The sequence below is a fragment of the Adiantum capillus-veneris genome, chromosome 16, assembly GCF_014529385.1.
Source record: "Adiantum capillus-veneris isolate H3 chromosome 16, ASM1452938v2, whole genome shotgun sequence".
NCBI classification, from domain to species: Eukaryota; Viridiplantae; Streptophyta; class Polypodiopsida; order Polypodiales; family Pteridaceae; genus Adiantum; species Adiantum capillus-veneris.
Genome location: NC_140946.1, coordinates 98,829,507 through 98,843,112, shown reverse-complemented (window position 1 = coordinate 98,843,112; position 13,606 = coordinate 98,829,507). Strand labels below are relative to the sequence as shown.

General features: G+C 50.1%; 1 protein-coding gene across 4 annotated transcripts in view; it reads right to left on the bottom strand.

Annotated features, from left to right (window-relative positions):
• The window catches only part of LOC147439530 (Aldolase-type TIM barrel family protein), a 67,041-nt gene that overhangs the window by 14,091 nt on the left and 39,344 nt on the right, over positions 1-13,606 (bottom strand). The window lies entirely within an intron of this gene.

Here is a 13,606-nt window from a genome sequence, read left to right as displayed (position 1 = left end):
CTAATAAGAGAGTGCTCTGCGCAAAGAGGCCTTCCCAGCCACAATGTGGAGGCATCTGAACCGTGCCTCGCATGACTGCGTCCTAGTGTGAAGGAATGGCGGAGTCAATCTCAAGCAGTCTGTCTATTACCCCGCGACCAATGTCATAATGTTCTGCCACAAAATCTGCATCCAGCATACGTGTCTCATGAAACAACCACATAGAGGCAGTAGGGCCAGTGTCCCAAGCAGCCCAATCAATGTGAGTCCTCTCTCCAAGCTGACGGGGTGGATTAACCGAAGAATCAAGAACTGCATCATTCCAAATGAGAGGCTGGCGCTCAATCTCTTCATGGCATGAGGGAGGTGAGCGTATGATAGCTCGTCGCATGGATACCCAAATCTGAAGGAGCGATCAGATGAAGGGTGAGAGAGTGCTGGTGCACAAGGGGGCATCCGTAAAGAGAAAACGATATCCTGTTTGCCAAGTATGGCCATCTCTAGTGCCGAGGCGTGGAGTCGCTGTGGAAAGAGCGGCCTGAAGAAGCATCTTCCAAGGTTCTTGGCCGGGAAAAAGACCCCGAACAATAAGCTTGGTAAGAAGGGCGCGGCTCTGTAATTCTGGATCAATAATGCCAAGGCCGCCCACTGACCTAGGACGAATAATCGTGGACCAGCGAACTCGAGCACGAGTATTAGTAGTCCCATCTGTGCCACTCCATAAAAAGTTCCGCACGAGTCTACGGAGCTGAGCTATCACACCAGAATGTAGCATCCAACAGGAGGCCGTATACCATACTGTAGCCAGAATGACCTGGTTGGCGACCAATGCACGGCCAGCCCACGACAGATGACGTGAAGACCAATGACATAGCTTCCTGCAAATAGACTGTAGTATGGGTGCAAACTGCTGCTGTGAGGAAACGTCAAATCCAACCTGAAAGCCCAGATATTTGGATGTCTGACCCGGCTGCAGCCATGTGAAACCATCAGTTACCCCCCAAGTAGGTATGTCATCACTGCCAACCAGTAACCTATAGGATTTATGCCAGTTAATGCGTGCACCACTGGCAATGCAAAAAACCTCCAGGGCCTCCCGCATGGCATCAAGAGCTGCTAGCAAATAGCGCAACATCAGCATAGTGTCATCAGCAAACTCCTGATCAATAAGGTACGGAGCTGAAGGTACTGGCATGGTCAAGCCACGAAATGCATGACTCTGAGCACGAAGAAAGTCGGACATAGTCTCTCCTACAAACAGATACAGATATGCTGCTAAAGGACATCCCTAACGGACAGATCGAGAGAGCTCAAAACTGCGACTGACACCACCAATAGTAATAGCACTGCAGGCAGTCCTGAAGAGGGCGGAAATGCCTGAGATCCATCTCGAAGGGAAACCCATCCTAGCTAATGATCCTTCAAGAAACTCCCACTCAACACGATCGTATGCTTTCTCGAAGTCAAGGATGAAAAAAGCGAGAGGTTCAGAAGATGATCTGGCCCACTCTACTGCCTCATAAAAAGTGAAGATATTATCCAGTATGCATCGATCCATGACAAAGCCTCTCTGAGAAGTATGAATAATATCTGGTAAGAACGCTAATATCTTATAGACCGAAGGGAGTAGGGTAATAGGTCTTCACTGGCGGAGCTGAGTGGTGTCACCCATAGTTACAGGGGACGGGGGGGACGGGCCCTAGGGCCAGGGGACGGCCAGGGAACGGCTGGGAACGCCGAGGGACGAACGGAAAACGGGCCGGACGGGCGGGTCGCAGGAGGGACGGACCGGGGGTCGACCGGACCCGGGTCGAACGGACCGGACGGGGTCGACCGGGGTCGGACCGGAACAGATTCAAAAATATGCCCGTTTTTGACCGTTTGCAACGGCTCTGTGCAGCCCCAACTGCCATATTTTTGGAGCCTTGGCCCTTGGGAGGCTATAAAAGGCTCCCTTGGGCCTCTTAATACTCATAGTCTCAATGCTCAATGCTCATTCCATTTCCCTCAAGCTCAAGGCTCAAGCTCATTCCATTTCCCTCAAGCTCAAGGCTCAAGTTTGAACTTTGAAGTTCTCCTCTCCCTCTTCTACCCACTTTGAAGCTCTCCTCTACTCTCTCTCCACACAAGCTCTCCTCTAACTCTTCCAACTTCTAAGCTCTACTCTCTCAAGTCTCTAACCATCATGTCATCTCAAGCCAACTCCACTTCTCAAGCCGCTTCTTCTCGAAGGAGGCCCGCCGTGCAAACGTGGTCGTGGTGGGATGAAGTCGACTTTAGCTCGCGTGGCAAAGGTGGCGGTGCAAGACCATGGACGTGTAAGCTATGTCCATACAAGAGATCGGGTGGTTCAAACAAAGTGCGAGCCCATCTTCTTCATGAACCCGATCACGAGGTGAAGTTTTGCCCTCATGTAGCTCCCGAGAAGAGGTTGGATCTTCTTGAGAAGCTCACGGTGTATGAGGTTGCAGAAGCGGCCAAGAGGGGCCGTTTTGTTGCCGTTGATCCCTCCGCCACGGCGACACCGCGAGAGCAAAGGGAAGCCAACCTTGACGACATCGCTTGAACCTTCAAGAGCCATGGATCTACACCGTCCGCTTCCATTCCGCATCGCCAAACCACTATCAACGAAAATTGGAATCCTAAATTGAAGGAAGAGGTGGATACGTCGGTTGCCCGATTCTTCTTCCACGACCACATTGCCTTCCATGCTTCGCGGTGAGTTTCCCTTGGCATATGCACATTGCAATCTTCCATTTTGTATTCATAATGGGTTATAACTTCTCGACTCTCGACTCTCCATACTAACACAACATGCTCCATTTTGTGTGGATAGGTCTCCATACTTTCGAACCATGGTTACGAAAATAGGGGAATATGGCTCCTCTTATGTGCCACCTTCATCGGAGAGGCTTCGCACCACCCTCCTTGACAAAGAGAAGCTTGCCGTGGAGCAAGCGGCCCAAGCAACAAAGGATTTGTGGGAGACCAATGGCGTCTCTCTTCTTGTAGATGGATGGAGCAACACCCGCAAGCAGTCCATCCACGGGGTGGTGGCCTACTCTCGGGGGGAGATGTACTTTGTGGAGTCACATGATGCATCCGATAGTGGCAAGGCCGCCGAGATGCTTGCTACGGAGTGGACAAGCACCATAGAGATCACCGGCGCGGAGAATGTCCTTTGTATGGTTGCAGATGGAGAGGCGTCAAATAGGGCAGCCGGAGCTATCATTGAGGGCATGTATCCCAGCATCCATGTCACATTTTGCATGGCGCATTGCCTCAATAACCTCCTCAAGGACATAGGGAACTTGTCATGGATTTCACCCACCATTGGTGACGCCTCTCGAATTGTCTTTTTTGTGCTCAACCATCAAAAAGTGCGCTATGAATTCTCAAAGAGGAGCCACTTGTCCTTGCTCAAATATTCAGAGACAAGATTTGCATTTAATTGGCTTATGCTAGGCCGCTTGTCTACATGTGGCGGAGCCTTAAGGGGCCTCTTTCTCAGTGATGAGTTCCAGGCCATGCCGGAGTCTACATCAGCAGTAGGATTGAAATGCCGAGAATGGGCCGACGACGCCGCTTGGTGGGAGGAGGTGAAGACTCTTGACGCCATGGTCAAGCCTATTCTACACCTACTTCGAGTGGTGGATGGCTTGCAGCCATGCATTGGCAAAGTCTATGAAGCCATGGATCGGATGATAGAGGCACTTGAGAAGCTTGTGCTTGACCCTGTTCAGTATGCGGAGATTCATGGCTTGTGTGAGTCGAGGTGGAATGGATACTACTCTCCACTTCATGCGGCAGCTTATGTGCTTGACCCTGAGTTTCAAGGAAGGCGTCAAGAGACCGACAAGGAGGTGAGCAAAGGATGGCGGCTTGCATTGGAGCGCCTTTAGCCTAGCAGTGACATTAGGCGCAAGATTAGAGACGAGCTACTCAACTACAGGCAAAAGAAGGGCTCCTATGGATGTGTAGATGCACAGCTTGATCGCAACAAGATTGGCTCGGTTTTGTGGTGGGAGCACTATGGAGGAGATGGCCCACATTTGCAGCGCTTGGCTGTTCGTGTCCTTAGCCAAGCATGTACCACTAGTTGCTTAGAGCAACTATGGAGTGTGTACAGCCACATTGCCTCTAAGAAGAGGAATCGCCTTGGGGTTCAGAGGGCCAATGATTTGGTGTTTGTGAGCGCTAACTTGCGCATACTTGCCAAGAGCGTCACACACAAGGCAGATCCTTTCACTGAATGGGAGATGGCACAAGAGAATCCATCTATGGCCGATACTCTTTTGGAGGAGCTAGAGGAGGATTTCGAGCCTCAATGCGAGCCTCCCGAGCCCTCATACGTCGTTGACGATCTCGACTACGACGACGATGTGGAGATTCAGCAGGCGAGCACTTCTTGAGTTTGATGATCATTGATCACTCGACTCTTGAGTCTACGACTCTACCTACTACATAGCCCTTTGTACTTTTTGTTATCCTTGAGGCCTCAGGCTTGTCCTAAGTCCTTTAGGCTTTTTGACTCTTGAGCCCTTGTGACATGCACTTCTCATTTTGTATCCATCGATCATCGATATTTAATTAGCACATTTCAGCCTATATGACTCGTATTCTTTGGTCTATTTAGTGTAAATTTATGGTCAAAGTGATGCTCTATGTGTGTGGCATGTGTGTAGGTCAAAAAATGCCAAAAAAACTCTCTTTTTTTGCCGTTCCGACCCCCGTCCCCGTTTCCTGACTTTTGCCGTCCCGACCCCGTTCCCGACCCCGACCCGCCGTCACGTGTAACTATGGTGTCACCCCCTTTCGGAAGTAGAGATATGAGACCTGAACAAAGATCCAGATGCATATATCCTGATGCAAAGATATCCTGACAACCATGAAGCAGTGGTATCGTCTCTCTCTCTCTCTCTCTCTCTCTCTCTCTCTCTCTCTCTCTCTCTCTCTCTCTCTCTCTCTCTCTCTCTCTAGCACTCATGCACTTTGCACTCACAGTTTCCACTCTCTTTGTTTTCGCCATTGCACATTCTCTCATTAAGTCAAGGAAGGGCCTTCCTTCCTCTAAGTAAAAGGAACCTTGAGCACTCACTGATCACTCATCCTAAGCCATACACCAACATTCACTTTAGTTGCAAATTAAATTGATATCAGAGCTCTTTGGTAGTGTTCGGTATCATCACTCTAGAAAAGAAGCACAAAGAACCACAAGAATTCTTTCTTGCTTGTTGTGATCGCACGTAACCCAAGACCACTTGAGCGTGTTGATCCCTAATCAGGGTTTTTGAAGAGTGGCAAGTAACCCAAGAGAGAAGGGCTTGTCCTGTCACCAACGTGTGACTACTATCTATCCTTTTTGTTGATTTCTTTCTTATTATTTATTTATTTTCACTTTTTGGAAACACCCCTCGGAAATCTAACTGCCCTGCATTGCATAGCTAGTGTGGAACTGTTCAGAGGGAGTCCAGGCCTGAGGGCAAGAGAGCACTAAGGTTGGACAAGGACTATGGTTAGCCAAAGTGGGATCATTGACTAGCCAAAGTGGAATCCTGTGCTACAGAGGCTACATTTCAGTTATTGGTGTGACTGCAATGTACAAAGAGGGTCAGATGACCTAGAAAGATACAATGGCAGCATCTCCTAAAATTTACGAAACTGCTATTTTGGGACCTGAAAATGTGTTCGCGTCATTACCTCCGGTATGACTAGGGGAACATTTTACAACTCTCCCGCGAAGTCAACTGGGCAACCAGTCAGGATATTTTTAAGCGGTGAACCCGAAACGGGAAAATGCTTGTAAATGCGCCAAGTGTCAATTTCTCATGGACTTTCCTCCTACAGAAAAATGGGCGCTGATTTTTAAGCTGGGAGAGGGCTTCAATTGCATTTTGTCACAGGTTGAGAGCTATGGAGTGCCTCCTTCCCTCTTATGTACAGTACGGTGCCAGGAGTGATGCCCTGCACGCTACGCACTGCCCTCTCTCTCCCCTATGGCAGTATGTTATACCCCTCTAGTGGGCTTTTCAATTGACCAATGTACAGTTGTGTGGGTTCATGCGCGATTGTTGAGGCAAGAGCCTCTTGCACAGGTACTGGATTAGCTAGCGGCTAATCCCCCGCAGATACAGGTGATTTGCAGAGGTTTCACGTCCGAAATCTCGTCCGATTCAAAGGGCAAGTAGCCCTACGGGTACGGGTGCGAGAGCTCGAGGACTTGCTACGGATGCGACCGGCACGCAAAATGGAGCCCGAAACAGTAAATTACAGCCTGCTGTGTATTTTTGCAGGTTTAGGGTTTTGGCCCTAAACGGACCCTAATACCCCCAGGAGGTTCGGGGACGCGAGGGGACCGTTGTACAGGTGATCTGGCGCATTTTCAGGGCAGAAAACAGAGAATTCAGCATGCTGCAGATTCTCGCCAGGTTTTGCAAAGTGTCCGTATGCGTCGGGAAAGTCAACCAATGCGTGGGAATACTAACTGTGAAGGGTCCTAGTACAGTTATGCTGCCGAAATCGGGCCAGAACAGTTGAAATTCAGCCAAGCCTGTGTGGGGCGGCTTGTAGGGAACCACAGCGTTTATTCCCTCGTTTAAAGAATAAAGAAATACCGAAAGGGGTGCCTAATTTAGGGGCCAGTCTGGTGTCGGTCTTCTCATACATGTGCAATCTAGCAGCCTGTATCCCTTTCCCCTTTGTTGTGTCTTAAAAGTACAGGTGAAGTGGGCGACAAATTAAATGGGTGAAAGCAAATAAAGTTTAAGTCTAAGGTCTACCCCCCTTTTTGGATTAAACAGGCCGGTTTCATGGTTCCATCGCGGGGAATTAAATCACTTCTTCCTATAGAAGTGAGCCTTGGTCAGTTTGGGCTTGAAGACACAAGGGATCATAGACCAGACACACGAAATTGCAATTATGGCAAACAGACCAGATGATGTGACTGAAGAGGTTTCCTCTTCGCAGGGTCAACAAACACATGAAGTGGGTGAGTCTTCATGAGCACCACAGACGGATGATGATATATTCAGGACCCAATTGGCTACTGTTGTGGCTATGTTCACACAAGTAATGCAGAACCCGAGGTTTTTAGCCTTTCTCCAACCTCCTCTTCCATCTCACCAAGTTGGGTCACTCGATCATATTCAAAAGCCTGTTAACGCTCAAGCACAGGTGATTCATACTGCACAGTCAATGGAAACACCTGTACACTTGACGGAGAACATGCAGTCTCCACAACTTGTGCCTAAGGTGCAAGAACAGGTGGCTGAAATGCCAGTCTTTCAAGCTGTACCAGTTCGGACAGCCACCTTTCAGCAGCCTATAGCTGGTTCTAATGGGCAGGGAAGCAACCTACAGGCTATGCAACAGGTCTTCCTACCACCTTCAGTACACCCTAGCTATTTTGGAGGTGGATCGGTATTCCAGAGCATGGTTGGTCATGCACCCGGAAATCAGTTTTACACGCCAGGAACAGTGTTCGGGGGTGCTCAAACAATGATGCCTAACCCCATGTATGGTGTCACGGGCATGCTACCAGGGTTTCAAAGCATTCAGGGCCAATTTGGGATGCCACAAGCAAATTTTGGTATGGCTGGAATTAAAAATCAACAGCCAAATATGGCATTTCCACGTCAACTTATTAGCGGCCAAGGAACACAGATGAACCCTAACAGTGTTCCCATGTTTCAGTCACTTCCATATGACAACTTAACGCCGCTTGAAAAGCCAACTCCGTACAAAGAAGGTGGCAAAGGTGTGACATTCACGACCTTTACAGGGTTTGATGACAGGAAGAAGGCTCTCTCATTCCTCCGGCAGTTTGACAAGGCCTATGCAAGGGGAAACTTTACAAAGGCTTCAAAGGTCCGCAAGGCAGCCACTTTCTTGACAGGGAATGCGGGACAATGATGGACAACTTTATTGCTTCCAGGGCACGCTCCGTCCACATGGATTTACTTGAAGCAGATTTTTGCAGCAGCATGGTTATCTAATGACTTTGAAGCAGATGTCATGATAGAATGGCACCAGCTTAATACTGCCGCTTGCAAGAATCTGGATGACTACAATCGGAAGTTTTGGAAAGCTCCACTTCCAGTAACTTCCTATAGGTTTGTGCCATTGACAGAACAGATTGAAAAATAATGTTGTGGCCTACCCAAAGGATTGAGAAAGTACTGCACGAAGACCAAAGTCACTACTTTGACGCAGCTCATCGAGGTAGCAAACACTGGCAATGGTTTGCTCAAGGGAGAAGATTGTGAATTTAATACTGGCGTCAAGGAAGGATTAGCCAAGAAAAATTCAGCGAAGAAGCACGTTCCCAATGAGGTTCCTAAAGGGACTCAGGAGCCCGCCAACGCATGGAAAGGCAAAGCTACGGCTAAATCAGAAAAGGGACCAGCAAAGAAATGGAAAAGACGTTTTCCTCGCAAGTCGAAATAGCAAAAGAAGGTCCTGAGGTCAGAGAACAAATGCTTTATCTGTGAGCAGCCTAGCCACATTGCTTACAATTGTCCTCAAAAGAAAAGGCCAGTTGATTCTGAAGACAAGGAGGACAGGAAAGGAAAGAGGCCCATGGCTGGTCTAGTGCCAGATATGGTGGGCGACAAGCCAAATTCAGATGCAAGTGAGCTTTGCACAGCATGGGGAAAGGTCAGGGATCAAACAGTGCTTATCTTCTTTGATCCAGGTGCCAAAGCTAACTTCATTTCCCCAGAATTGGCTTCAAAGTTGGGAATCAGACCTGAAGAGATGGGATATACAACAGAGACAGGTTTGGCATGTTCTGGCCATACAGAGGCTGTGACACCTATCATCGGAAAGTTGCGCCTACATATCCAATCCTATGTAGATGCTGAAGAATTTTACATCATGCCACTGGACGGATGTGATGTGTTGCTAGGTATTCCATGGTTGTTTCGTGTACAGGGAATCATGGATGCCTACAACAAAAAGATCACTGTACAGAGCAGGTAAAAGACTCACATTCTGGATGTAAAGCTTAAAGCGGAGTCTATTCCCACTGTATCAGCTTCTGCTATTACTTCTGTAATGAAAACGCATCTTTCTGCGTACTTGGTTTTTGTACGTGAAGTGTCAGATTGTGATGAATCAAATTTATCTGTGTGAGATAAAGAAAGGTCAATGTTTTTACAACAGTACAGTGAGTATAGTGATTGTTTTTCCGATTCATTACCGTCTCAATTACCACCAGAGAGACCCGAGGATCATCGATAGATTTGGTGCCAGGCAGTAGCCCACCAAATAAACCTCCGTACAGGGTTACTGCAGCTCAGCAGAAAGAGATAATGAGCCAAGTACACGAGCTGCTACAAAAGGGGCTGATTCAGCCCAGTTCATCTCCATTCTGTTCTCCAGTGTTGTTGGTGCAAAAAAAGGATGGCTCATGGCGTATCTGCATCAACTACCGTGCACTGAACAAGAATACCATCAAGAATAGGTTCCCTATACCTAGAATTGATGATATTCTGGACAAATTAGCAGGAGCAGCTATGTTTAGCAGGATAGATCTAAAGAGTGGGTACCATCAGATCCGCATTAGATCAGAGGATGTGCACAAGACTGCTTTCAGAACAACGTTTGGCCTTTACGAATTTCTAGTGATGGAAATGGACATGAGGAGGTAATGAGGAGGTCATCGCGCGCTCGCTACTGCTGTGCTTCTTTGCTCCCCATCGCTACCCCCTCCCCCCGCCCCCCCACCCAGCGCTGCCCGTCGCTGCCTGGCCTCCCAGCTAGTTGCCTCCCGCCTGCCCTCAACCCCCGCTGCCTCCCCTCGCGCTGCCCTTGTCCACCCGCCTTCAGCCCCTGCTGCCGCCCCCACCATCAGCCCCAGTTGCCGCCGCCCGCCCTCAGCCCCACCTTTTGTGCATTGCCTACCCGCTTGCCACAGCGCGCCAAAAAACAAAAAAAAATCCCCCCCCCCCCCCCCCCCCCCCCCCGCCCCCGCCTCGGCCCATTCGTCCGCCAGTTGGGGTCCTTCCCTTGGTTACTCCTTGCTGTTTGGCACTTTCGGCAATGCTTCAATTCCTTGGAGCAGTGTTGACGAGCCCAATTGCAGCGCCATCCCGTCGTCCCTTTCTTACGCCACAGCAGTAGACACAGATGGAGGCTCCAGCTTCGCCAGAGAGGGACTCGCCAAGAGCCTCGCCCGTCCCCGCTAAGCCCACCATTGGACTTGCTCTCTCGCCTACAGAGCAAGCGAGCCTTGCCGCAGAGGTAGAGTGATTGCAGGTGACCTCGGTCATCTGCAAGATTCTCGGCACCCGACCTAACAGAGGAGAGCTGCGAGACCTTCTCCAGGCACGCCTTCTTGCAGAGGTGGGCCAGATCTTGGATGTCCAGATTCTCGGACGGGGGTACTATCAGATCGAGTTCGAGACCTTAGAGATGGCTTCCAAGGTCATAGCTATGAGTCCACTGGCCATCCGAGCATCACGCGCCCACTTTCGACAGTGGCGACATGGTTTTGACCCGACTTCGGATGTTCTAATAGAGGAGGCAGACATCCCCATCGCAATCTGCTTTCCGGGTTTTGATTTACCTCATTCCAAAGGAGGGTGGCTCCTTGGATGAGATTCGACAGTGGCGCCCCATCACCATTCTCAACTCAGCCTACAAAATTCTTGCCAAGGCTCTAAGTTTGAGGATTCAGCCACTTTTGGAGAGCCTTATACATGGGACTCATACAGGTTTTGTCAAGGAACGCAGTATCCTTGACAACATCTTCACTTTCTGGGAGGCTTCTGCCCTGGCACGACTCCGTGGGGACGACCTTGTGATTCTTCTTCTCGCTGAGTTTGTCGACGATCTTAGAGGGCCAGGAGGCCAATTTACACAGATGTGAGCAGGCTTTGGAGACCTTCTGCTGTGCATCGGGCGCACTGATCAACTGGAGAAAGACAATGGCTTTCTCGGTTGGCAGTGCTCCTGTGCCAGATTCGATGCCAGGAGAGGGTTTCAGGTGGATTCCTCCAGGGACTGCAGTTCGGTACTTGGGTTGTCAGGTTGGTTTGGACTTGTCCCCCGAGCAGCAGATTGCCCCTCTTCTCCTGTCCATCAAGAGAAAGCTGTTACATTGGAGCTCAGCACGACTTTCGCTGGCTGGTAGAGTAGTAGTTGCCAACCAGGTGTTGTTGGAGACTATGTGGTACATCACTTCTTGCTAGATCTTTTCGAGTTCTTGTATCAGCCGGGTAGAGAGGCTGATCAGGAACTTCCTTTGGTCAGGACGTGACACTCAGATTGCCCGAGCCAAGGTGGCTTGGTCGGTCATCACACTTCCTTGTTCTCAGGGAGGGCTTGGGATCATTGATTCAGCACAGCACAGCAGAGCAGAGCCCTTCTTGGGAAGTTCGTAGTCAGAGGACTTCTTCCAGGAGAGGAGCCCTGGAAGGAGTTCTTGCGGCAGAGGCTTCGTGCCAGGGTGCCTCAGTCAGGAGGCCCTTGGCAATCTTCGACCAAATGGATCTTTACAGAGAGGAGACTGGAGGACCGCTTCGCTGTGAGTTTGCTTCGATCTTGGGAGCTCTTACGGCGTGGCCTAGAGCAGAGACAGCCGAGGTGCACGGAGGAGCGCCTACGGCAGCCCCTCATCTGGAACCCCATGGTTAGCACTCAGAGAGGCCACTTGGTTGGTAGTCGGCCTCATGTTTCTTGGGGTCCCATGGCAGCAAGTCCAGCGCGCTCTCTAGGTGACTGGCTAGAGTTCACAGGTTTGTCAGAGGAGGTGCAGGGTTTCCAGCTACAGGGCATGAGAGGGGTGCAGAGCATGTGTCAGGACATCTCAGAGTCAGTTCCAGCTAAGTGGCTCACGCCTGTCGAGCCAGCAGCACCCTCGTGGATGGGAGCCTTCACACGACTGGAGGTTCTCATTTCCGTCAGGGCCTGCTCAGAGTCTGTCTCAGCCCTGTTCTTCGAGCTTCAGGGTGGGGGACGACTACAGCGAGTTGCAATAGAGGCCCCGCAGGTAGCAGAGTGCTGTTTTCAGAGGATCCGAGTAGTGGGCATCAGTGGGCGGACCTGCGTCATAGACCCTGACCCAGCAGTTCTTGAGACAGGACATTGGAGGCTATGGACTTGGGAGTGTTGTCCGTTGGCACGAGTACAATGGGATCCGGATGAGTGGCTATGGAGGGACCCTTCTCTTCTGCAGACCACCCAGGAGTCCCGTTCTTTCAGTACACTGTTCGACTGGGATGTCATATACTAGCAGCACAGAGAGAGGCCCTCCCCGCTGTAGCACGTCATTGGTAGGAGGAGGGTCTCACAGTCGAGTTCTTGGCATACTATTGGGAGAGGTTGTGGGGCTCCAGACAGCCGAGGCGAGTCACCTTGTTTCAGTGGCTGGTCGCACACAGAGCCACAGCAGTAGGGAGCTGGCTAGTGCATAGTGGTCTCTCGGCCACATGTGCAGCTTGTGACCATTTGGTGGAGAGTCAGCGTCACTGTCTTTGGGACTAACCCTCGGCCCAGCAGGCGTGGCTACGAGTTCTTCGGCTGATGCCTGCTCTCTCCATGGCTCGACAGTACACTTGGGGGGCAGCGGCTTGGTCCACCCTCACGGGCCCGTCACTTCAGTTTGAGCTATCTTCCACCAACAGGATGATAGTGATGCAGGGGGGCGACCTACACTCCAGCCTGCTACAGAGCTTACTCCACAGGAGTGGTGCAGTGAGAGAGAGGAGTGTTGGGAGCTCATCAGTGGCCTGACACTTTGGTTCATCTGGCGGGCCCGCTGTTTCCGCATCTTTGAGGCTCGCCCTATGCCACCAGCAGAGACTGTTCGTGACTTTTAGCTAGAGGTGATCCCTACTCTTAGAGGACAGCTTGAGGGACTACAGGGCAGCTCCGACCGCATGCAGGAGCGCCGCGAGGCTTTCCTTCGACTCTGGCACCCTGGGCCTTTCTACACCATTGTCCAGGGGGTGCTCAGATGGCACTACTGTCCACCTGTGTGGCTCTTCCCTCCTCCCATCTCTTGATTTAGCCTCATTGTATATATGCTGTTTTTTCATTGGGAGAGTCTCCCCATCATGCTTGTTGTAGCCCTCTCTCGCAGAGGTGGTTGTAGGCCTATGGGCAGTTTTCATTAACTAATAGAAGGATCTTTTTCTTGGAAAAAATAAAAAATAAAAAAATTCTAGTGATACCCTTTGGTCTCACAAATGCTTCTGCTACGTTCAATAGGATGATGGACAGAATTTTCCGTCCACACCAGCAATTTGTTGGTACATTCTTTGGCGACATCTTAGTCAACTCAAAGAATGAAGAGGAGCATAGGCATCACTTGGCCATTGTGTTCAAAGAGGTACGCAGCCATAGGTTCCTCATCAATGCAAAGAAAAGTGAATTTTTTTTGGAAGAGATTCATTTTCTCGGACACATTGTCTAAAAGGATGGTGTCAGAATGGATCCTGCTAAAGTTGAAGCGATCAAGTCATGGCCAGATTTGAAGACAGTGCACGATGTCCGAAGCTTCTGGGAACTATGCTCCTATTACAGAAGGTTTATCCGAAATTTCGCTGAGATTGCTTCACCTTTACATGCTCTTTAAAAGAAGGCAGTCACCTTTAGATGGACACAGAAAGAGATGTCAGCTTTT